At 35.4% G+C, this 25,947-nt stretch overlaps 1 protein-coding gene and 1 pseudogene across 1 annotated transcript in view; both read left to right on the forward strand.

The window, feature by feature from the left end:
• Positions 1–25,947, forward strand: part of CNTNAP2 (contactin associated protein 2) — a 1,960,721-nt gene that overhangs the window by 667,860 nt on the left and 1,266,914 nt on the right. The gene's annotated exons all lie outside the window — the stretch shown is intronic.
• LOC107180447 lies at positions 6,709–7,444 on the forward strand (annotated as a pseudogene).

Here is a 25,947-nt window from a genome sequence, read left to right on the forward strand (position 1 = left end):
CTGAATTCTATATATAACATTTCTTTAATGTTTTACTAGGTTGCATTCCGTGAAATTACCTATATTTGATCAAGCTTGCTCTACACGCTGACATATTCATAGGATTCAACTTCATCTTTCTATCACACCTGTATATGTCCCTATATAATTTATCTACTATATTTTACAAATACATTTGCCTCTTTTTGAACTTATTAAAAATTATCCTTAGACTTTGAAAAAGAATATAAAGAATGTTCTTAGAATAAAAAGAGTATTTTTAGAAATTTTCTTTAGCTCCTTGAAGGTGCAAATAAACTTGTAAGTAAAGAGGTAAAAGCAATTAAACTTATATAAATGTAATTCAAACATTTTCATGTTGCTGAGCTTTAGTTTTTAGTTGATGAACCCAGAAGTAATTCTCCTGTCCTCAAAGAATATTGACAAACTGTGTCATTAATAAGAAAGACATCAAAGGAGTTTGGAATATCAGAATTAATAATATCATTGGGGGAGGGGGAAGGAGAATGAGAATGAATGAATATGATTCTATAGTTGGATCATAATTGAATTAACCTGAGATTAACTAGATGGAATGATGGTTAATGGCAATATTTGGTATATGCTCCTTCTGCAAAAATATGTAACATAAGAGAAAATTTTAAAAGGACAAGTGAAAATCAAGAAAATGGACAGTTCAAGGCAAATGGAGACAGAGCCACAGCTATAAAATTATAATTAGTACTATTACAGTGAATATTTAACAAATGTCAAGATAAAGTAGCACATGGAAACCTGAAAAAGCTTAGTTTGAACAAGTGTTACCACACTGAACCGTTCTTCACAGCCCTGTGAAGAATGCAGAATATAGAAGAATATAGCCCATATAGATATTACTGTTTGATTACCACAGTCTTTCCCACTGAGCCTGAAGGTAACCTCACAAGCTATTTCAGCATATATCTCCAGGCAACCACCACCAGCCACTGCCTATCACACAGAATGGGAAATTGAGAAAAGTTTTCCCTCCCAGCAACTCCTCAAAGCTCTTTTAAGACATGAGTATCTTTTATCTACAGTTTAAAGTAATTATTACCATATGAAATTGTAAACGTCTTCAGGTCTCACCTCCACGAGGCATGGGTGCTAAGTCTTTAAGGCCTGCCTTCTTCAATCACTTTTACTTTTTTTAACCAAAATACGTTTTTTAATGTTTTTGGGTTTGTTTTTTTTTTTTTTTTATTTTGAGAGAGAGAGAGAGAGAGAGCGTGTGCACAAGAATGGAGAAGAGGCAGAGAGAGAAGGAGAGAGAGAATCTCAAGCAGGCTCTGCACTGTCAGCACAGAGCCCAGCTGTGAGATCATGACCAGAGCCAAAATCAAGAGTTGGATGCTTAAATCAACTGAACCACGCAGGTGCCCCCCACAAATAAATTTTTAAAAAAATTTTAATGTTTATTTATTTTTGAGAGAGACACAGAGAGAGCAGGAGAGGAGTAGTAGTAGAGAGAGAGGGAGACACAGAATCTGAAGCAGGATCCAGACTCTGAGCTGTCAGCACAGAGCCCTACCTGCAGCTTGAACCTATAGACTGTGAGATCATGACCTGAGCCGAAGCCAGAAGCTTAACCAACTGAGCCACCCAGGTGCCCTCTGCCCAATACATTTTTAATTGAACTATGTACATATTCATAGAGTGAGTGTTTGCAAAGGTAAATATAAACAAAGTTACAAATGTATGCAAATAGTTTAAGGAATATAAATATTTATATTTATATTTGAAGCCCATCATTACTTTCACTATTTCTACCAATGAGACTCTCTAAGCTAAGTTCTAGGTATATTCTTAGAAGAGAGGCTTTTTTCTCTCTCTTATAGCTTTGAAACATGAAAAACATAGAAGCAGTTACTAGTCAGAATCAGAGTGAATGAAGAAATAACTTGTGGGATAATACTAAGAGCCTGAGACAGAGGATGGCAAGAAAAACAGAAGAGGGGGCTGGATGGAAACCAACCAAAATGTGCAACTTCTCATGTAGAGAGGACATGAATGAAAAGATGAGAGTCCACATGTCTGAACTGAAAGTAGATAATCTAGGGGAAGTGCATAGCAGGCAGGTAGAAATTGGATTCTCAAGCTCTGGGAAAAGATCGGGGCTGAAAGTAGAGATACAGAAGCCATAAACCATGAATGATCAATGAAGAGGAAAAAATTGCATGTGGTCACTCACCGAATAAATAGAGAAGAGGGAGCCAATGAGAAATTAAAGAGAAGCATCTAAATTCAATTGACAGGCTAAGAAAACATGCAAAACACAAATAAAACAAAATATTTAAAAATTTAGTCAAAAATACTAGGAAAACCAGCGTACAAGAGAGGAGGAACTTCAATGACTGTAATAAATTGAGACTTGAGATTACCTTTAGAGATGTGTATCTCCCAAAATGTAAAATAGATTTTTAAATAAAACAATGCTTGAGAAAGTCACATAAACACAAGTACATGGTGAGAGCTCATTTATTCAGCAAATATTTGCCAAATTCACTCTTACCATACAGAGGATATTATTAACAATGGCCAATGAAAGAAATATATTCTCTACCCTCATGAAGATTACAGCTAATCAGAATAAAAATGTGATTATAAAATCACTTTAAAAAATAGTTGGGGGTGGTATGAAAGAGGGGTGGGAAGAGCAAGAGAAATCCCTCAGGAGACAGAAGCACAGGGGAGAAGACAGGGGTAGTCAGTCAAGAGGAGGCTGGGGGGGTTGGTTTACTTCTTTCTTTTTTAAAAATTAGGAGAAAAGTTGAATGTGTTTGTTAGACTAAGAGGAGAACCGGTGAAAAGAATCTAAGGGTAATAGAGTTCATGGACTGGAAACAAGGCCATTTCCATTTTATAGAGATCCTCCCATTTGTCAGGCACTGTACACATACTATTTGGTTTTAGGAAAGTTCTAGAACTTTCTATATTCCAATAAGTGCATAAACTAGGTAGGAGCATATTTATCTGAAAGATATTTGTCTTCTTTCTTTTTTTTTTTTTTGTCTTCTAGTCATCCTATGAAGATTGAAGAGAAAAGATAATGTATAAATATATATTAAATGTATAAACATTTATTTATCAGCTATATTAGTTTTAAATAAATTTTCTAAACTCAAACACCTAAGTTCATTTAGAGTATTTGTTTAAACAAATGAAAAATATCTCTTGGGGATGCCTAGCTGGCTCAGTCAGTGGAACATGTGACTCTTGATCTTGCAGTTGTAGGTTCAAGCCCCACGTTGGGTGTAAAGATTACTTAAAAATTAAAAGAAAAAAAATCTTCAAAAAAAGAAAAAAACACAAAAATATCTCTTGAAACAAGAAAAATAATTTGTTATTATCATTGTGGTATTGTCAGTCCCATCTGCTAATATACACACACACACACACACACACACACACACACACACACACACACACCAGGGTCTCAAGAATAGTATTAGCCCCAGAATAATAAAAACCTCTGAATGACAAGATTAAATAACCATGATGCATATCAGCTTGTTTTTGTACCTTTTCTTACTGACCCGCAGCTCTCACACTTACCATTGATACAACACTCATAAAATGGGAAAATAGTGGGCTGAACTTCTTTATTTGCTTACTTTTGCATTATATGAATAGCCACTTTATTTTCACATTTTCTTTAATCTCTCATTTTCTTAAATGTATATTAAAACTCAAAAATGTAAAAATCATCTTACAGTGAGATGCTTTCTTAAGTGTACAACAATTTTATGAAATTGCCTTACTTGATAAAATTGACAGAAAGTCTTTAGTAAAGAATAAAGTATTATACTAATGTATTAAAATCACTGCTATTAGTATTATTCTAATTAAGCCTAAATTCCTGACACCTGGAGATTGTCAGTCTCTCTCTAAGCATTAGGTAATTAAATGAAAATCCTCTCCTAGTTTAAAAACTATAATCAGAAGAATATCAACATTCAGTGAGACTTTTAAAACATGAACTTCATATTTCTTCTCTACCAAGGTAATCAGGGATGTATTACATTGCTTCACTTACCTACATGAAATGGCTAAAAAAATGAAATTATATCTGACCAAACAAAGAATAAATACTTTTACATAATTTACTGGATTTTGGAACTTTGGTGCCTCATGAATATTTAAAAGATAAATGGATTTAGCCATCTGAATTTAGATGTATGCTGATAATGCTTGAGACCTTGGCAAATCAATTAACCTCTGGACATTCAATTTTGAATAAAGGGGTTACTATTTGTTGGCAATTGTGTAACCATTCTAATTAAAAGGAACTTGTGAACTCTTTTAATTATTCATCCTTTGAAACATCCGCCTGTGGATAGTGGCTAACACACCCATTTTATCTGTTTGTATATTGGGAAAAATAATGGTAAAATAATTGATTTGGTGCAAGGTCCATGGTTAGTGATAAGATATTAGAAGCCAGAAGTTTCCCCTCTGCCAATTCTTTACATTATTCACTCACATTAAAGCCTTTTATTCCATTATAATTAATTTTGTATTTTGAGAATTAAATAATGATGCATTTGATATATTGAATGAATTATGTAATTAAATCTTACGCTAAATTTCAAATATGTTCAGATTTTGTAGCATTAGAGAAGCTATGACATTTGAGTCTTTCCTAATTAAAACAAAAATGAAAAGATTGTGTATTTTGCCATCTTTTGCATCATCACGCATAATCCCTTGAAGAAACAGTAACAAATGACTTCTTATTTTATTAATAGTTCTCAAATGCCCCATGAAATCTGGGAATCTTTTCCAAAAATAGTAACACTCACCGTGCAACGCATTCGAATTCCTTATGAATAAGGGCAATATTTATTCCTAATATTTGTATTTGTACCCTGGGGGAAACACATGATGTTGGTTGGCAGTCTATCAAAGACTTTAAAGAGAGCCTTCAAAGACTAAAGCAGATGCTATTAATCAGATGCTATTTTCATTTTTTATCTGAAGATTTTCTTCAACTTAACTTGGCTAGGAATTCAGAACTCTATGAAACATACACATACATTCACATGCTTACACTTGAGTAGAGCCATGTACGCAAACATGGCCCTATCCACATGGCTCTCCATGGTACGGCGTCATAGCAGAGACTCTGGGGAATAGTGTGGTCCTTCCAGTGCCTCCAGTTACTACAGTGTCTGAAAGAGACTCAGAAATAAGCCAGTGTTATAGTCACTCTTGTGCTTGAGTAAACTTTAATGCATGCAGATTATCACTTATTTGCTATTGTATTGAATGTATATGGTCTCAGACAGTGGTCTTAAATATGGAAATAATTGGTGAATGTATTAATTCACTAAGGAGTCCTGCTTAATATATTTTTTGTGAAAAATAATTATTTGATAACTTGAAAAATCCTTCTTTAGATCAGTAGTTTTGTGAAAGTGTAAACTCAACAGTGAACCTGGATTTCAAAGAAAAGCAATGACCAAAAAAATCCACATAGTCAAACCTTTAAACATATCTTTCAGTAGAAAGGATTTATGACTGTACTGAACGGTGATTTGTTTTGCTCACATAGAGCTATAAACAACACAAGAAAATAAAGTAAAAGGAGGAGTTTCATTAAAGTATTAGATAATTACTTGCTTACAATCTTTATTTACCACTACATAATCATACTACTAAAAACTTTAATATTTATCAATAGGTGACAATTCTCCAAGATAAGAAGTATGTCTTTCATATGACTCTATGCCTTAATTAAAATATTAGTCAAATGTCCACAAGGTATTTCTGCAGTTAACTTGTAAAATGAGAATAGCTTCAATTCAGAAATACTAATTAAATACAGAATGTGATTCAATAAAAGTCACTGATGGCTAATTAAGGGAAGAATTATCAGACTTGGATGAAAATATATAATACATATAATCCTAATGAGAGAATATGCTGTTTGCTTTCCTCCCCTGTTACAAGAAATTCACCAACCAAGTATTTAACCTTGAGAAGAAACAAAGAAGCTTTCCTGAGTACATACCATTTCCCAAATACTGAGCTAGGCAATTTGGGGTTTCTAAAGACAGTTTGAAGACAAAATGCTTGCTGGCATTTCCTTGCAGACTAATTAAGGAAAAAGGAGTTAACTATTGAAGAATGGGAACACTAATTCAAGATACAAGGCCCACCTTAAGCAGAATGTCCAAAAGCTTATGTTTATCAAGGTCTTTTCAATGCTTTTTTGTCTTCCTCTTTTTCTGCCCTCTTTATTATTGACTTGAGGTAGGTTGTTATTAAGTCATAGTGTTTTCTTATTCCGTTTTTTGTTCTCGAATGTAGGTAACATTTTCAGTAGTTAGTATTACACATTTTAAGATGTGTACCTTTCTTAATATATAATGCCATTCAATGCCCTGACACTCCTCATTAAGAGTATAGAAACTTAGAATATTTATGAAAGATAAAAATTACAAGAACAGTACATATCAGTATTTATAATGAATACAGACACAAACATTAATTAGAAATTTAAATCCAACGATACTTACATAGAGATAATACATTATGACTAAGTGAGGTTTATCTAAGGAAAGTATGATTGGTTCAATATAAAAAGTCAACCAATGCAGATCACTGCATATGATTATCTCAATAGATGCAAAACAATAACAGAAACAAAAACAACATTTGACTAAATCCAATATCCACTAATGATTAAACAACTCTCAACAAAAAGTGGCTTTTGGCTTTTGGCTCAGAGGAAGCGAGCGTACAACTATGTTTTGTCGTCCCGATTCCAGATCCATCAACACCAGCTGACTCTACCATGCCGCCTAAGTTTGACCACATCAAGATCAAAGTCATACACCTGAGGTGCACAGGTGGCAAAGTCAGTGCCACATCTTCCTGGCCCCAAAGATCAGCCCCTGGGTCTGTCTCCACAAAAGTTTGGTGATGACATCCTCAAGGCAACCGGTGATTGGAAGGGTATGAAGATTAGAGTGAAACTGACCATTCAGAACAGACAGGCCCAGACTGAAGTGGTTCTTTCTGCATCTGCCCAGATTATCAGAGCCCTCAAGGAAGAACCAAGAGACAGAAAGAAGCAGAAAAACTTGAAGCACAGTGGAAATACCACTTTTGATGAGATTGTCAGCATTGTCTTACAAATGTGGCACAGATCTTTAGCTAGAGAACTCTCCGGAACCATTAAAAAGATCCTGGGGACTGCCCAATCTGTGTGGATGGCCACCACCCTCATGACATCATAGATGACATCAATAATGGTGCAGTTGAATGCCCAGCCAGTTAAAAACTACAAAGGAGGGGCGCCTGGGTGGCTCAGTCAGTTAAGCATCTGACTCTTGATCTCAGCCATGACCTCTCTCTCTCGGTTCCTTAGATCAAGCCCCACATCGGGTTCTACACAGATAGTGAGGAGCCTGCTTGAGATTCTCTTTCCCTGCCTCTCCCCTGCTCCTGCTCTCCCCCTCTCTCTTTCTCTCAAAGTAAATAAATAAATTCAAAAGAAAAAAAAGAGCTCTTTAAAAAAAGAACTACAAGGGAAATTATTTCAATATACAATCATTTGACAACCAAAAAAAAAAAAAAACAACTAAAAAAAAGGAAGGGAAGAAAATGATCTCAAAATGATAATGGGCATCCATGAAAACCTATGACTAATGCAGTATTTAATGATAACAGACAATGTTTTCCCTTTGATTTGCAAACAAGGAAAGGATACGTTGTCACCATGTAATTCAGTGTTGCACTGAAGATGATAGCCAATCAACAAGAATAAAAAGAAGCATAAAGATTGGGGAAGAAGAATTAGATTTGTCTGTATTTATAAATAATATGATTATTCATTTGGAAATTTCTACTCAATCTTTAAAAAACATCAGTTTAGGTAATGAGTGAATTTAGTAAGGTAACAGGATGCGAGCAAGATTAATAAAAAATATTCAATTTCAGTTGCTAGCATCAAACATTTGGAAACTATAATTATAAAAGCAATACTATTTAAAATACCATCAGACTTAAAAAATACTAATATTCAAATATAATAAAATATTGCTCACTTTATACACATAAAATTGAAAAATATTTCTGTGTCAAATCAAAGTATGTCTAAGTGGGGAAATATATTCATTGATTGAAGGAGACACTATTGTTAATTTGTCCATTCTCTGCAAATTGATCTATAGATACAGTATATTCTCTATCATAATTCTAGCAAGGCTTTTACAGTTTACAAGATGATTTAAAATTTTCTTGTAACTGTATAAAACCTATAATACACAAAACTGTTGTGAAAAACTTTTTTAGGTCATCTTGTAAATTTATCTAAAAAATACTCCAAAAAGCCCAGCTAGAAATATGATAGAAAACACATTGTATCTATAGATCAATTTGCAGAGAATGGACAAATTAACAATAGTGTGTCTTTCAATCAATGAACGTGATACATTTCCCCAGTTAGTTTGCATATATGTATGTATGTATATGGAGAGTACAAAACTGTAAATAGACCACACATATATGAATAATTGAGTTTTAACAAAGCCACCAACATAATTCAAAGTGGAGGAAAACAGTCTTTTCAACAAATGGTGTTGGGATGATGATATTCACATGGAGAAAATTCACATTGACCCTTACTTCACACTGTATATAAAAATGAATTAAAAATGCATGTTGCACCTAAACACTGGAGCTATTGTTTTTCAACTTGTCGAAGAATACGTAGAAAATATTCACAACCTTGGAATAGTCAACAATGTATTAGGACACAAAAAGGAGTAGCAGTAAAAGAAAAACTGGTAATAATACATGAAAATTGAATTGTCTATTCTTCACATGCCATTATTAACCAAATGAAAGAACAAACCGCAGACTGAGAAGGTGCATTCACAAGGTATAAACCTGGCAAAAGCCTTGCAGATGAACAATGACCCCTTTCCTCTAAAAACAACTCTTGCGTAATTAATACTGCCTCAGCGTTGGTTTGTCAGAGGGCTCAAAATGGCACATTATTCTCCTTGTATTTCTTATATAGCGTATATAGTTTGTATTATTATATATATTATTCTGAGAAAATTCACCCATTTCTGTTATCATTCTGAGGTGCTGTCCTAACATAATAGCACAATCTACTTACCTACCGATGTTAGTGCTTTTCATAGAATTGTAGTGTTTTCCCCTGATGGTCTCCCATGTACCTGTTTTACTTTCTTAACGATAAAAAATCGGTGTGGCTTCAGGCGGATGTGTCTGAAGTCCACATACAGATTCGAGGAAAGTCTAAGATGAAAGTAACATTTTCCATTGGAAATGAGGATTCCAAATCCTCAGTGTTAGCTAGTTCTATATGTTCCCTCATAGTTAAATAATATTTTCCATTGTTTTCCAAAATAATTTTCCTTTTAATTGTTTTTTCATGGTTCAGTGCATGATAGTGCATAATATTGGGGAGATTATAAAGGAACATATTCATAGTTTAATTCTTGCCCATAACAAAGTAAATACTAATTTATGATTGATTGACACTAATTTTGTAGTGCCAAGTTAAAAAAAAAAAAACAATTAGCAATAGTATTAACATTGCCACACATTTCTCAAAGTTAAAAACCAAAATGTAAAAGAAAGAAAAATATGAAAGAAAATAACACGTAATGCTATCTCATTTGTTTGTCATGGAAAGTCAGTTTCATGACTACGTATCATTGGGCCTACCTACAGCATTTGGCTAAAGAAGAAACAAAAGTTGAAATCTTGAGTATGTTTCACTGTGTAACTATGAAATAGTTCATTTATGCCCTTTATATTATATAGCTATATATACTACATGTAGTATATATCTGTACACATATACATATATACATACTATATAACCATATATACTAAAGCACTATATTTATGCTGTATAATTTTGGGAAATATAATTTACAGAAATCCATGTACTGGCTTACAGATGTCTTCATAAATGTTCACGAAACATTATTTGTAATAGAGCAGAGTTAGAAACTATTGTCCATCAGCAAAAGTTTGCGACGTGACAGTATACTCATATGGTGGAAAACAATATAGCTGCTGGAAATACATAAGAAATATATATATATATATATATATATATATATATATATATATATATATATATATACTGCGATAGAAACATGACCTCGATATAGCCTTAGGTAGAAAAAGAAAATTTCCTGATACAACACTGTATTTTAACTATAAAATAAAAATAAAGAAAGAAAATGGGAGGGGTGCCTGGGTGGCTCAGTTGGTTAAGCCTCTGGCTTCAGTTCAGGTCGTGAGCTCATGGTTGGTGAGTTCAAGCCCTGTGTGGGTGGGGCTCTGTGCCGACAGCCCAGAGCCTGGAGCCTGCTTCCGATTCTGTGTCTCCCTCTCTCTCTCTGCCCCTCCCTGCTCATGCTCTGTCTCTCTCTTTCTCTCAAAAATGAATAAACATTAACAAAATTTAAAAAAATAATAAAATGGGGAAAAAAGAAAGTTGCAATATCCTATGCATTATATATGATTATTTAAACATAAATTATTTTATCTCTAGATGCATATAAAAATCTAGAATGATACAGGGGAAGCTCTTAAGCATTGAGAAAATGGTTTTAAGCAGGACTTTCGCTTACTATTAATACATTTATATGTTCAATTTTTTTTTAAAAAAGCTTATTTTATAATCCTTTTTTAATCCCCGTGTGGAAAACAAAGACTGCTCATTCCTCACTCAAACAAACTTAAAGGAACATGCATTAAATGTTCTGCAATAAGTCATAATTTTAAGTTTCTACGTATTTTTTTCTGAGAATATGAAAAAGAATGAGTATTTTTGACATTGTGTCAATAAAAGGAATCATGATTAATAATAGCTACAGTAATTTTTATTTAAAAACAAGCATATTAATATTTTTACTGTTCTAATGCTCTCAAGAATTATAACTTTCCTCATCTACTTCATTAAAATAGGAGCTTTCTAGGCTGTAGTAGGTACTCGGATTTGGGGATAAAAATAATGCCAAATACAGCTGTATTATGTATTCAATAGAGGGGGTTGGGGGAAAGATTAAGAAAAGCATAATTTTCACAGATTGGTAGGTTATACATATCTTGGTAAATATATGTGAGTAGGTGGACTCATTCATTTTAAAGATTTGTATATGAAAGGGCTTGAAATGAATTGTAAAATTTGTCAACAGGGCACATCTATTAACAAGGCATTTCAGGAGTGATTTTATGTATATGTGATGGGTTAAGTACCTTTTGATTGAAGATATTGGAAATATTTAATAAGAATTCCTAGGGGCATTTAAATGTTACTTATTAATTTTGTTTATTCATGCCACTTCATAAATAGCCACTTTAACTTGATCATCAAAGATGGGCTAATATGAATAGTTACAGATAAGAAAAGTTACTGTATCTTGGGCACAATCAAATAAGTTGCTGTGTTTTGAGAGGAGAATTGAGGGACACTGTCTAAGAAGTATTTTCTTATTTGCTGTCATCCTTTTTGTAGGTTATCTGTTTCCACGACAATTACTTCAACCTTTAACCTCTGATATTCTCATTTGCAAGAAAGTAGCTTTTCAATCAGATAGCAACATTATCATTTTGTCATAATTAATAAAACTTATATTTTAATTGAATATTATCCAAAGTCATTGACAGTAATCTGTTTACACGGAGAAACTGGAAAAAAAGGTAGGATATTTTGCTTCTAATATGTTTTATCAGCGTAAATAAGTTTAAACAAGTAACACAGAACTGTAAGCCTTTTGCTTTGCAACTTGATACATTGCATTAGCTGTTCCCCAAAGAATTTCCTTACTAATTATGTTTTGTTCTAGATAATATTAAAGTTCCTTGACATTCCTATAATACACTACAGGATGTCTGCGTGAAAATTGCCTGGAAGCCATGCTGGCTGATGGGAGGATGGTAACTTATATTAAAAAATAACTTTAAGGATTTATCAATAGAAAAAAGAGAGTTAATTATATTAGTGCTTATCTGTCTTCCCTTTTGGACAGGTTAAACTATTGGATTCATTTTTTTATAAATTGAATTCTTCGTTGGAAGATATGCCATCCATCTGTATGAAAACAGATATCACAAGAAAAAAAGGGTAATTATATATACACCCTCCCCCAAAAGTAAATCTTGGAAAATATGTGTTTCAGATATAATTATTTTTCTTGCTGTAAAGAAAAGTTTAGCATGTTGAAAATATGTGACAGAATCCAGGCTCTGCCTGTCCTTTAACATAAGTCAGCGCCACAGTCCTTGCTTACATTTTGTGTTCTTGTTAAAAAAGAGATTCTAGGGGGCAGTGGGCACCATGCGACTTAATTCTAAGTGTCGGTTGAAAGACTACACAGACATTGCCAGTTACTGGGTTTCTTATCAAGCCAGTAATGTGGTGTGGCTGTTGTACTCATAATGAAGTTTTAATTAGCTCTCAAACATCCTGAGAGCTTATTTAAGGCCTCCAAATTGAATAGTGCATGCTTAGCTGGGAGGCATGAATGCATCCCAAACATATCAAAATAACTGTCAAATCCATTGTATGCACATTAGGAGAGTGGCTAGAAGGCTTAACATCTATCTTAAAAGAACTCTAGGTATAAAAGGTGGAGGGAAGTTCTTTCTTGTACTTAAAAGATGGTCTTAAGAATACTGTCTTTATTATTTTAGCAAATGTGATAGCTAGGCACATGATTCAGCGTCTCTGTTTACCTCAGGAGTATTGTCAGGGGGAAAACACATTTTAACCACGTTTGAATTATCTTTATTTCAAATGGGAACATTCTTTATTCACAGCTCCTCCAACATAACATTTATATTTTACTTACCAATACTAATTGCTTTTTCCCAATATTCTGACCTATGAGAAATTGTTCCAGACCCCTCATTCCTAATACTTGGGTAGCTCATAGATTAACAAAACGTTTAAGTAATTGTTGATTTAAACTCCCACCATTGGAGAATTCTTGTGTTTTCAATGCAGCAGGTGGATTTAGACCATGACTTTCTTACGTGACTGTCCATGCTGTGCATGATGTGGTTTAAAATATCACCAGAAATAACCCTTCCCACTCCCGCCCACTCCTCCCTACACACACACACAGTAAGAATTTTAAACAGAGGACAGATTTCATCACAGAGAAAGAAGGAACTAAAACGCATTGCTGCCGGACATGCAGTATCTGTGTTATTTGTTCTGTTATTTTCATGTCTTCTGAAATCAGCTCTTCTCACCAACCTGCCCCGGCTCTTATTTTTGTTCTTGCAAAGGATGTACTGTGTTTCTCTCTTGTTTTTACAGATATCTGTTGAACAAATACATTGATTAGTTACTCTCTGCGTGTCGGGTACTTTGTGAGGGTTAATTGTGAGGTCTGAAACGTATATATAGTTCAGAGGCTGGACAGTGACTGTCTTGGAATTGGAGGTGGGATCTCAGGGGATCTGATTTATGATCAACGGGATGGGAAGTGGGGTATGTGTGAAGAATTGGAAGGTCAGAGAACAGCACATACAGTTTGTGTGGGAAGCTATCAAGGGTCTCCTAATTTCTGGATGACAGCCTTTGTGAGGGTGAGGGCAGAGGACCAAGGTACCATGATTATAGTTGGAGGGGGCAGTGATGATTATCTCAGAGAAATAATGTCCTGTTCGTACGTGGTTTTCTTCCAATGTTGGGATACTAGTGACTTCTCTGTAACTTCACATTTCTAAAAGGTCACACAAGCAGTATCTTTTCTTCTGTCATCATTTAAAAACCATTAGTTACAAATATATCATTTTTTTTTCTAGGACCAAGATTATGCTATACGTTTCATAGGTCAGGATTTGGAGGGGCCACCAAATGAAGTCAGGAATTTCTCTTTTTTTGAAGAACTACACACATTTCGGGAGAACCAAACCACAAAGTACAGTAGATTTATTGGTAAAGCATCAATTCACTGCACCAAAATGAGACACACTTTTTTAGGTTGGGGAGAAATGACAGTGCGGGATGGAGATGTGAAGTTTGACGTGGAAAGCTGAGGCCAGAAAGTAGGCATGTGTGTATAAGATACTGATGGTAAAGTCTGGGGGGAAAGTCCATTAAAGTGAATTCACAAGTCATAGAAAACAATGTGACATAACTAAATGAAAAAGAGAGTCCATTAGGACTTTGTCTAGAGAAAATAAAGCAAGCAATTTATAACAGAATTTTGTTTGAAATCTCAGCTCGACACTAATTTTTCAAATGAAATTATCTTTGAAATTTCAACATGATTCTTGCAATAAAATTGTTTGATAACATAATGTGTCATTCTGCCTTTGCAGAATCTCCCAATGAAAAACATTTTTACAAACAAAACAAAACAAAACAGAGAGCACTATCAATTGTTCCAATTAACTCTTTTGACTCAAAGAATTTAATTTTGAAGTGCCTATAATGTTATCATTCTTCTCGATCTCTCCACATTAGAATTGACCTAACCAGTGTATGCGCGTGTGTGATTTGAACTGTTCTAGATCTATCGTCAATGTTAGGAAGTCCACGTACGGAAAACTTGGGCAATTTCGTTCTATGGTCAATTTACATGTTATTTGCGTTATAATCAGCGAATACCCGACTAATACAATATTGATGTGAAAGGCAGAGGTGGACTCTAGGGTAGAAAAGCAGGAAAGAATGAATGGAGACTGAGTTTTTAAGTGGCGATTTATTGTACACATAATAATCATGAGTGGTTGAATTTTGATTCTCTACCCACACTCAGGCCTGAGGGGATTCAGACGAGTAATTCTTCTATTAAGAGGACATTGTCATTAACCAGGTTCTAAGGGACTGAACAAGAAAACCTGAAGCTTCCCCTCAGCCAGACTAACCTTCAGACGGCCTTCTTCCCGACTCCAGGCCCCCGGCTCCTTTTTCTTAGAGTATCTACTTTAGAAAACTTGTAATTGTAGAAGTGCCTGGGTGACTCAGTCGGTTAAGCGTCTGACTCTTGATTTCGGCTCAATCATGATCTCCTGGTTCCTGAGTTTGAGCCCCGAGTTGGGCTCCACACTGAGCATAGAGCCTGCTTGGGATTCTCTCTCTCCCTCTTCCTCTGCCCCTCCCCTGATAGCGATCTCTCTCAAAATAAATAAATAAATAATATTCTGAAAAAAAGAAAACTTGTAATTGTACATCTTTTGCTGTGCACCTATGAGATATAAATCTTGTAAAACTGGCAAAAGACCTGTTTTGCAACCTAAGGCTATCATCTCTTAGGTGATAGAGCCCCTGTCTCCCAATTTTAGACTAAGGGTCTGACTGGTGATGAGCCCCTTACTTCAAGGTATAAAACTACCTTCAGTGATGAAGAGAAGAAAATATTGTTTGGGGGGGTGATAAAGCCAATTAGTGAACACAAGTGGCCTAAGATCTATGCCCATCACCCTGGCTTTTAAAAATATTCCAGCCTTTTTTGGGGGGTAGAGCTCAAACTGAGTTTTGGCCTCTCTTCACGATTGCAATCGATTTCTTTTTTTTTTTTTTTAATGTTTATTTATTTTTGACAGAGAGAGAGAGAGAGAGAGAGAGAGACAGAGCATGAGCTGGGGAGGGGCAGAGAGAGAGGGAGACACAGAATGGGAAGCAGCCTCCAGGCTCTGAGCTGTCAGCACAGAGCCCGATGCGGGGCCCAAACTCACAGACTGCGAGATCACGACCCGAGCTGAAGTCGGACGCTCAACCGACTGAGCCACCCAGGCGCCCCTGCAATCGATTTCTTTACCTGTTTCCCTTTCTCCAGAAACTTCTGCCCTGACAGAACTTATAAGAAACTAATCCGATGAGCGGGACTCCGACAGCTTAGATCTGTTTGACACGAAGAGAAATTGTAAGCTGTTAGCCCAGTCCATCTCGGCACCACTGAATCTGCCCAGGCCAGAGAACAGTGGTTATGTTCTTCCTGCTCGTTTATATATTGCTGATAACCCCCACGGGACATGTTCTATGCCCTTCTTCTATACATTAAGTTGGATTTCATAAGTCATCTCGTGTTACTCTGTTCCCGTCTTTTCCTTTTAAAACAACTCCCTGTTGATGAAAGCCTATTTTTCACATTATTGTGATTATAATTCCACTTTCAAAAAGTGTGCAATTGAGATTACATAAAACAACTAAAACTATATAGTAAAATAAATTTCTTTCTTTTCTTTTCTTTATTTCTTTTCTTTTCTCTTTACCCTATGAGGATATTTGGCTTGGTTAAAACTTCAGTAGATATTTAGAAAAATTATAACTTCATTTTGCCTCAAAATGCTGTTCTGATCCTTTGATATTATTCATGCCTTCAACAGCCATTTACTGAACCTTTAAATTTGTGCCAGGAACCATTCTAGGACTATGGAATTTAAAACATGTATCCTTAGGTTGCAGGATCACCCTCTACATCATTTTTATGTTGACGTGATTGTAATGTTAACCCAATATACATTATGCATTGCTGACCCAAAGAATGTGAGAGATTCAGAAAGTCTATTGAAGAAATAGAACATTTTTTCTAGTATATCCACACATTTTTCTTGTTCTGGCTTAAATAGAAATTAAGCTTAGTACAAAAATAAATTATTTTCTTTTCATATTTCACCATTCCATTTGTTGATATGTTGGTACCTTTTCACTTTTAACCAGTTTCATTGGCTTTCATTGATGATATCAAAATCTAAGAATTGTCGAGGCGCCTGGCTGGCTCAGTCGGAGGAGCACGTGACTCTTGATCTCAGGGTCTTGAGTTCAAGCCCCACATTGGGTGTAAAGATTACCAAAAAATAAATAAAATTTTTTAATGTTTACTTATTATTATTGAGAGACAGAGAGACACAGAGTGTGAGCAGGGGAGGGGTAGAGAGAGGGTGAGAACAGAATCTGAAGTAGGCTGCAGGCTCTGAGCTGTCAGCATAGAGCCTGACACGGGTCTCCAACTCACAAACTGCAAGATCATGACCTGAGCTGAAGTCAGTTGACTGACTAACTGAGGCACCCAGGCGCCCCACCAAAAAATAAATAAACTTAAAAACTCTAAGAGGTGAAATTAACATATGCTCAATCTGACTGAAGATGTCAGTATCCTAATGTGTGTTTCGTGTAAGGAAGGACTTGGATATATCAAGCAAGGAATGATAAAAACACTGCATTCAAAACTGGTGCATCCGCTCTGGAAAACAGTGTGGAGGTTCCTCAAAAAATTAAAAATAGACCTACCCTATGACCCAGCAGTAGCACTGCTAGGAATTTACCCAAGGGAAACAGGAGTACTGATGCATAGGGGCACTTGTACCCCCAATGTTTATAGCAGCACTCTCAACAATAGCCAAATTGTGGAAAAAACCTAAATGTCCATCAACTGATGAATGGATAAAGCAATTGTGGTTTATATACACAATGGAATACTACGTGGCAATGAGAAAGAATGAAATCTGGCCCTTTGTAACAACGTGGATGGAACTGGAGAGTGTGATGCTAAGTGAAATACGCCATACAGAGAAAGACAGATACCATATGGTTTCACTCTTATGTGGATCCTGAGAAACTTAACAGAAACCCATGGGGGAGGGGAAGGAAAAAAAAAAAGAAAAAAAAGAGGTTAGAGTGGGAGAGAGAGCCAAAGCATAGAAGACTCTTAGAAACTGAGAACAAAATGAGGGTAGATGGGGCGTGGGGTGGGGGGGGGAGGGTGGGTGATGGGCGTTGAGGAGGGCATCTTTTGGGATGAGCACTGGGTGTTGTATGGAAACTAATTTGACAATAAATTTCATATAATAAAAATTTTTTAAAAAACCACTGCATTCAAAAACAGGAACATGAAAGTTAATAAAGAGAATGTATAGACTAATTTTTTCAGCTGTTAAAAAGATAGGGATGAAATATGTTTATTTTTTAATTTAATTTAATTTTTAAAATTTACATCCAAGTTAGTTAGCATATAGTGCAACAATGATTTCAAGAGCAGATTCCTTAATGCCCCTTACCCATTTAGCCCATCCCCCCTCCCACAACCCCTCCTGTAACCCTCTATTTGTTCTCCATATTTAGGAGTGTCTTATGTTTTGTCCCCCTCCCTGTTTTTATATTATTTTTCCTTAAGATAGGGATGAAATTTAAAATTGTATAGCTTTCAGTGCCTTTTGGGTTACTTGATTCGCATAGGGCAAGATTATTTGAAAACGACTTGCCTTTTATGATGTCACCTTCCACAATAGTTATTCTGTTTTGGGGGATTCTCAGTTCATTACCTGGGCAGAATGAGAACTGAAAATTCTATGAACTGTTTTTATTAAACCAAGCTATCCCTCTTCACAGTATACATTTCATTAATTACTCTTCTTCGGTATATTGTTTTAAGGTGCACATGTATCATTTTTGGTTATTATTTGTACACTTGAGGTAATGCATAATAAAATGTTTAATAAAATACAACTTCATTCTTGCATGTTAAAATGGCTCCTGCAGACACACTTTACTTTTTTTTTAATTTTATTTATTTATTTATTTTAACGTTCATTTACTTTTGAGACAGAGAGAGACAGAGGAAGAACAGGGGAGGGTCAGAGAGAGAGATGGAGACACAGAATCTGAAACAGGCTCCAGGCTCTGAGCTGTCAGCACAGAGCCCGACGCGGGGCTCGAACTCACAAGCCGTGAGATCATGACCTGAGCCGAAGTCGGACGCTTAACCGACTGAGCCACCCAGGTGCCCCACACACTTTACTTTTTTATTTTGGAGTGTGTCTGTGGTGTTTGTTCACGGTCCTTAATTATTACACCTGCTAATGCAAAGTTTGCCACCTTATTCTGAGTTGTAGACGTCTTCCATTTATTCATCCAGATCTGCTGTTTATCATTTCACTCACCTATCTTGTCAAGAGCTGGCTTCCGTGAGTTACATTGATTGACTTACTTAGTCCTCAAGTTTCTCCTTGAATTTGGCCAGCAGAGAGCCCCGGGAGAAGACTGGAGTAAGGGAAAAACTGATGATGTATTATCCACAATTCCATTCATTTTGCTAGTAGTTTAGGAAATCCCAAGGTAGATTCCTGTGTCCCCTCACCCTCTCTGAGTACTATTGCTGGTTTTGTTAATGAGGTTATGCCAGTCCTGACAATACCTTAGGAGTAGATGATCTAAGTAGGAATTAGGAGGCAGTAATCTTTTCAAAAACATACATCTGGGTCTGTCATTTCTCTTTGAAAGACTCTTTTAACAGTTTAACTTCACCCTCTGGATAAAATCGAAGCTCTTCACTATCATGGGTCCTTCACAAGTTGGCTGGGGTTTGTTTTTCTGACATCATTTCTTCTCTCTTCACTTCTCACTTGAGTCTAAGTAAGTCAGGCTTCTGATGCTTATCTTCTGAGAAGAGCACCTTTCTGCCTCATCACCTTTGCTCTAGATTACTCTTCTTGCTAATCTACATGAGCCTCCCTCCCCCCAACTACTGTCATTCAAACCTCTCCCTTCAAAGAAGCTTTGTCACTTCAGAGTATCCCTAGTCTGAGAGCACCTGGGTGGCTCAGTAGGTTGAGCATCTGACTCTTGATTTCAGCTCAGGTCAAGATCTCACAGTTTGTGAGATAGAGCCCCACATTGGGCTCTGTGCTGACAGCAGGGAGCCCGCTTGGGATTCTCTCTCACCACTCTCTCTCTCTTTCTGCCCTTCCTGTATGACTGTGCTCTCTCTCTCTCTCAAAATAAATAAACAGTTTTTTTAAAAAGTATCCCTAATCTCTCTAACACCTCACTTGGATAGATTTTATTTTATGACATTTATCTTGTGTGAATTTTATGTGTTCATTTGTTTAATACCTGTCTTCTCCAATATAATATTAGCTTTATTAAGGAAAGGGCTTTGGCTTGCTTTCAATCTCCTTTTCAAACCAAGAACCAAGGTAGCCTTGTAATAACTGCTTAATAAATATTTGTTGGGATACTGAAGCAGCAGAAAGAGAAATTAAAGAAACAACCCCATTTGCAGTTGCACAAAAATAATAAAATTCCTAGGAATAAGCCTAATCAAAGAGGTAAAAGACCTGTACTCTGAAAACTATAAAACACTGATGAAAAAAAAAATGGAAGACACAACAAAATGGAAGGACATTCCATGCTCATGGATAGGAAGAAGAAATATTATCAAAATATGTATACTACTCAATGCAGTCCACAGATTCAGTACGATCTCTATCAAAATACCAATAGCAGTTTTCATTGAACTAGAACAAACAATCCTAAAATTTATATGGAACCACAAAATACCCTGAATAGCCAAAACAGTCTTGAAAAAGAAAAACAAAACTGGAGGCATCACTGTTCCAGACTTCAAGTTATATTACAGAGCTGTGGTAATCACAGTAAATGGTACTGACATAAAAATAGACACATAGATCAATGGAACAGAATAGAAAACCTGGAAATAAACTCATGATTATATGGTCAATTAATCTTCAACCAAGGAGGCAAGAATATCCAATGGGAAAAAAATCTCTTCAGCAAATGGTGCTGGGAAACCTGGAAAGCTACAGGCAATAAATAAAGCTGGACCACTTTCTTCCATGATACACAAAAATAAACTCAAAATGGATTAAGGACCTCAATGTGAGACCTGAGACCATAAAAATTTAGAAGACAACACAGGCATTCATTTCTTGACATTGACCACAGCAATATCTTTCTAGATATGTCTTCTGAGGCAAGGAAATCAAAAGCAAAAATAAATTATTAGGACTATATAAAAATAAAAAGCTTCTACACAGCAAAGGGAACAACCAGGAAAACTAAAAGAAAATCTACTGAATGGCAGAATATATTTGCAAATGACATATCCGGTAAAGGGTTAGTATCCAAAATATATAAAGAACTGATATAACTCAAACCCAAAAAAACAATCCAATTAAAAATAAGCAGAAGATATGAGCAGACATTTCTCCAAAGAAGACGTAAAGATAACCAATAGACACATGACAAGATGCTCTACATCACTCATCTTGAGGTACATGCAAATCAAAAACTCAAGAAGCAACAGGTGTTGGCAAGGATGTGGAGGAAAAGGAACCCTCATCCACTGTGAAGGAGTGCAGACAGGTGCAGCCACTGTGAAAGATAGTGTGTAGGTTCCTCATAAAAACTAAAAGCAGAACCACCCAAGAGTCAGCAATAGCATTACTGGATATTTACCCAAAGATCATGAAAACACTAATTTGAAGGGATATATGCATTCTGATGCTTATTGCTGCATTATTTACAATAGCTAAACTATGGAAGAAGCCCAAGTGTCCATTGATAGAAGAATAAAGATGTGAGCATTATTCAGCCATAAAAAAGAATGAAATCTTGCCATTTGCAACAAGATGGGGGGAGCTAGAGAGTATAATCCTAAAACCTGAAACCATCCAGTCAGAGAAAAACAAATACCATATGATATGTGGAATTTAAGAAACAAAACAAATGAACAAAGGAAAAAGAGAGAGAGGAACCAAAACACAGACTCTTAGCTATCAAGAACAAACAGATGGTTGCCAGAGGAGAGGTGAGGCAGGGTGGGGGAAATAGGTGAAGGGGATTATCTTGATGGGCACCGAGTAATGTATAGAATTGTTGAATCACTATATTGTACACCTGAAACTAATATGACACTGTAAACTACACTGGAATTAAAATATAGGTAGGTAGGTAGGCAGATGGATGGATGGATGGATGGATGGATGGATGGATGGATGGATCGTTTGTTGGAGGAAATACAATGGCCAGTAAATGCATCAATAGCTTTGATAAGCCAGTTTCTTTGCTGCCATTCCATTATCCTGTGGCAGGATACTCGCCAATCACTGCATACTTGAGTCAATCTAGGCGAAACTCTTCTCACAAATTCTAGTGACTACTACCAGCAGATAGGTGTTGGCACAGAAAATGAGTTCTACTTCCATCCTTTTCTAGAACATTTAAAACTATTCTTGACTTTTAAAAATTAAAATTAAGTGCATCACTTTATATAAAATATTGGCAACTCTGAGATATCATGTTAATGAACATTTTTTCAAATTATGTTTAATATTCAATAAACAGAAAACAAATCAGTTCTTCATTATTCTTGTTTTTAATGAATCCTCTTGTACTTTATGCTAAGATTGTAAGAGCAATAACAAAATGTATAATATTTACTGAGATTAAATATGTTATACGCATTTTTGTTAGTGTTTTACAGGGACTGGCTTATTTAATTTTGACAAATACTCTGTGAAGTCAGAACTCTCATTTCCCAAATATGAGAACTGAGGCACAGTTAATTTAAATAACTTACCTGAGCTGAATTTTCTTACTCAACCATGGAGTTGGAATTTGAATACAGAGGCCAGATATTGAACTCATTGTCACTTCATTATGCTTTCCCTCATTATCCCAACCAGGAGGCTTGAGGAACCTGTTTTCTAAAATCTTGTTGACAATTAGGTCTATAAGTTAAAAAAAAAAAAAAAAAGTCATCCTTGGTTTTCTTATTCTTATTTATATATTTGTAGAAGGGTAAATACTTTTTTGTCATTTTTGAAATCTCAATACCCACAGAGGGCTTATGATTTGATTTATTGTATTTTAATCTGGTGCCTGAAAGGATTCAGGGAATGAAACGTAATCCTCAGATTCACAAGGCTTTAATACCTTCAGAAATGTCTTAGAAACAGGTTTGCAAATTTCTGGCTTTGTGTTTGCATAATAAACCAGCAGCTTTTTTAAAAAAATAATGTTTATTATTTATTTTTGAAAGGGAAACAGAGCACATGTTTGGGGCGGGGGGGGGCAAGAGAGAGGGAGACACAGAGTCTGAAGCAGGCTCCAGGCTCTGACCTGTCAGCACAGGCCAAACTAGCAATTTTTAAATGATATTTCTAAATCATTTAAGCTAAATCATGAAGCTATAAAGTGAGCAAAATTAATTTTCAAGAAATGTTTATAAGAAATTATTTTTATTACTAGCCAACTAATTCTTAGAAATGACTAAATTCCAGGGAACTCTTTGAAAAAAAATCCTTCCAGATTTTTGGGCCAAATATGTTCTCTTTAAACTGCCATCCAGTGGACATTTCTAGAACATTAGTAGAACAATTCAAATTCGGCTGGATTTTGTTCCTGAACCAATAGAATATGTACTTGCTATAGGGAAAGCCAATAAAACAGTAATGATTTTGTCAAAAAACAGTATGTGTGAGTTTACTTTCCCATGCCTTATTTATAAAAGCAGGATGTGAAATTACATGTGGTCTGTTTTTTCTTAGAGATTCAAAATTTTGAAATTCATTGAACATGGTAATGTTTTCCTCAAATACAATGTTTTACTGTATGCAGACACCATAAAATAAAGGAGCTTTATTTATAAAATTGTCTTAAGGCCCTGCCTGATTTTCATCAAAGTCTTCAATTATTTAGGCATCTTCTATTTCTTTTTTGGGTGAGATGGGGATCAATATCCTAGACTGGTATGAAAGATCAGAAGCCACCATTGATTATGTTAGTTTGCCACTGAATATTCTTGAGTCGCATATGTTGATTTCCCCAGTATGAGAACAGCAGGATCATGATCCCAGGGACATGCTTGCTCATCAAATTCATTACTTACGCCGCTGTAAAGAAAGAAAAGTCTCACAATAATGGAAATTAAGGAATAGCAATTTATGCTTTTGTTAAATAAGTTCATAGATAAAGATTAATGTTGATGAAGGGCGCCTGGGTGGCTCAGTTGGTTAAACGTCCTTCGGCTCAGGTTATGATCTCACAGTTCATGAGTTCCAGCCCCACATCGTACTCTCTGCTGTCAGCACAGAGCCTGCTTCAGATTCTCTGACCCCACCCCCCCAGCCCTCCTCTGCGCTCTCTCATAAATAAATAAACAAACAAATAAATAAATAAACACCTAAAAAAGATTAATCCTGATGAGATTAAAATAAAGACAAATAAATGAATAAACTAAAACTGCTAAGTACATCTAAAATCCACAGCGGGGAGAGTAAATTCATGTCAGAGAGAAATACTGTAGAAATTAAGTGAATGATGTGAGGTTCCATTTTGTGATGTCAACAATGACATAAAACATAATGAAAGAGATCCAAAATTATGAAAAATAAAAAAAATACAAAGGACAGCAATAGATATCCAAATACATCACCAGGTAAAAAAAATAAATAAAGCGGAAATAGTAATAAAAATATACTAGAAATAGTGGTCAGTAACACATTTGGGTCTGCTAATATGTCTGTCACCATGTTGGACTTTGAAGACACAAGGTGGATAAGACAAGATGTCTTCTTTTGAAAGGTTTACAATCTAGAAAAATTTTTCTGGGGGATAAAACAGACTTTAAAGTGGTCTTAATGAAAACTTTATGTGTTTCAAGAAAAATAAATCATGATAACTAACCTCATCCCATCCTTGTGAATTAGAAAAAAAAAAAATAATTACATAAAAGTGTCCAATATGGATGAAAGGTCTATTACAAATTCTCAAACGTTTATTAAAAATTTTTTAACGAAATTATAAAAAAAATTCTGCACACTACTAAATGACAATTTATAATGAAGAAATATCTGTAAGATGTTGAGGAGAAACATCTACCATTCACTAATTCCAGAGAAGCCAGTTTCTAGGTCCAATGCTGAAAACAACAGAAAGATATTCCATAATTTTCAAAAATCAAGAAAAAAAACCCCGAATGTCCTAAGAAACTCAAGCTGACAGGAAGATGCCTAAAAATTCACAAATACAAATGAGCCAATCCTGCCTAAAAAAACTTGAACTGAATATTGAATTTTGATGTAGGTTAAATCTGGATGATTTTTGCTAACTGTGCAAATTGTGTGTAATACAAAATGAAGATTTTCTGGAATAGATAGCTTCAAATTGACGAGATAATACTATAGAAATGAAACTTTGTAATTCTGGATCACCTTATCTGAGGCTATTTAATCACAATGCCTAGGGTAGGGGCTCAGGGGAGAGTTTTATTGTTCGTAATATTCAGAGATACATGGGTCTATGCATATTCTCAAAAGCAGTAGCGTTGAATATCCTTAAAGCCTTCACTTGATACCAGTGAAGTGATTAAAAGCAAGCAAAATAGTAGCCATATTGTACAAAACAGAAAACACAATGAGTAATACAAGAGCAAAGCTATCCAGAAACACCCAGCGTGGATTGTGAATACTTTAAATGCAAATCATTTAGAGTTTTTCTTAAATGGCATTGTCAGAATGTGTTTAAAAATTAAATAATACAGGGGTGCCTGGCTGTCTCAGTTGGTTAACCATCTGGCTCTTGATATCGGCTCATGGTTCATAAAATTGAATCCCACATCAGGCTCTGCCCCACACTGGGTGTGGAACCTGCTTGAGATTCTCTCTCTCTCCTTCTCCCTCTGCCCCTACCCCACTTGTGTGTGGGCTTGCTCTCTCTCTCTCTCAGTATCTCTCAAAATCAATAAACATTTTTAAATTAAACAATAAAAAAATAAGGACGCCTGGGTGGCTCAGTTGGTTAAGTGTCCGACTTCAGCTCAGGTCATGTTCTCGAGGTTTGGGAGTTCAAGCTCCGTGTGGGGCTCTGTGCTGACAGCTCAGAGCCTGGAGCCTCTTCAGATTCTGTGTCTCCCTCTCTCTCTTCCCCTCCCCTCCCACTCTGTTTCTCTCTCAAAAATAAATAAACACATAAAAAATAATGAAAATAAAAAATAAAATAATGCTTTAGAAACTAGTTTTCTCACAATTTTTACTGATAAAAACTGAAAGCACTGATAAAGATATAGCATAGTGATATTTATTTTCATTGAGATGGGTTTCTGAAAAACATAAATTAATGCATATTGACACAAAATATAGAAAATATGAATGCCCCAAAACAATAATAAA

Source organism: Panthera tigris, chromosome A2, assembly GCF_018350195.1.
Source record: "Panthera tigris isolate Pti1 chromosome A2, P.tigris_Pti1_mat1.1, whole genome shotgun sequence".
NCBI lineage: Eukaryota > Metazoa > Chordata > Mammalia > Carnivora > Felidae > Panthera > Panthera tigris.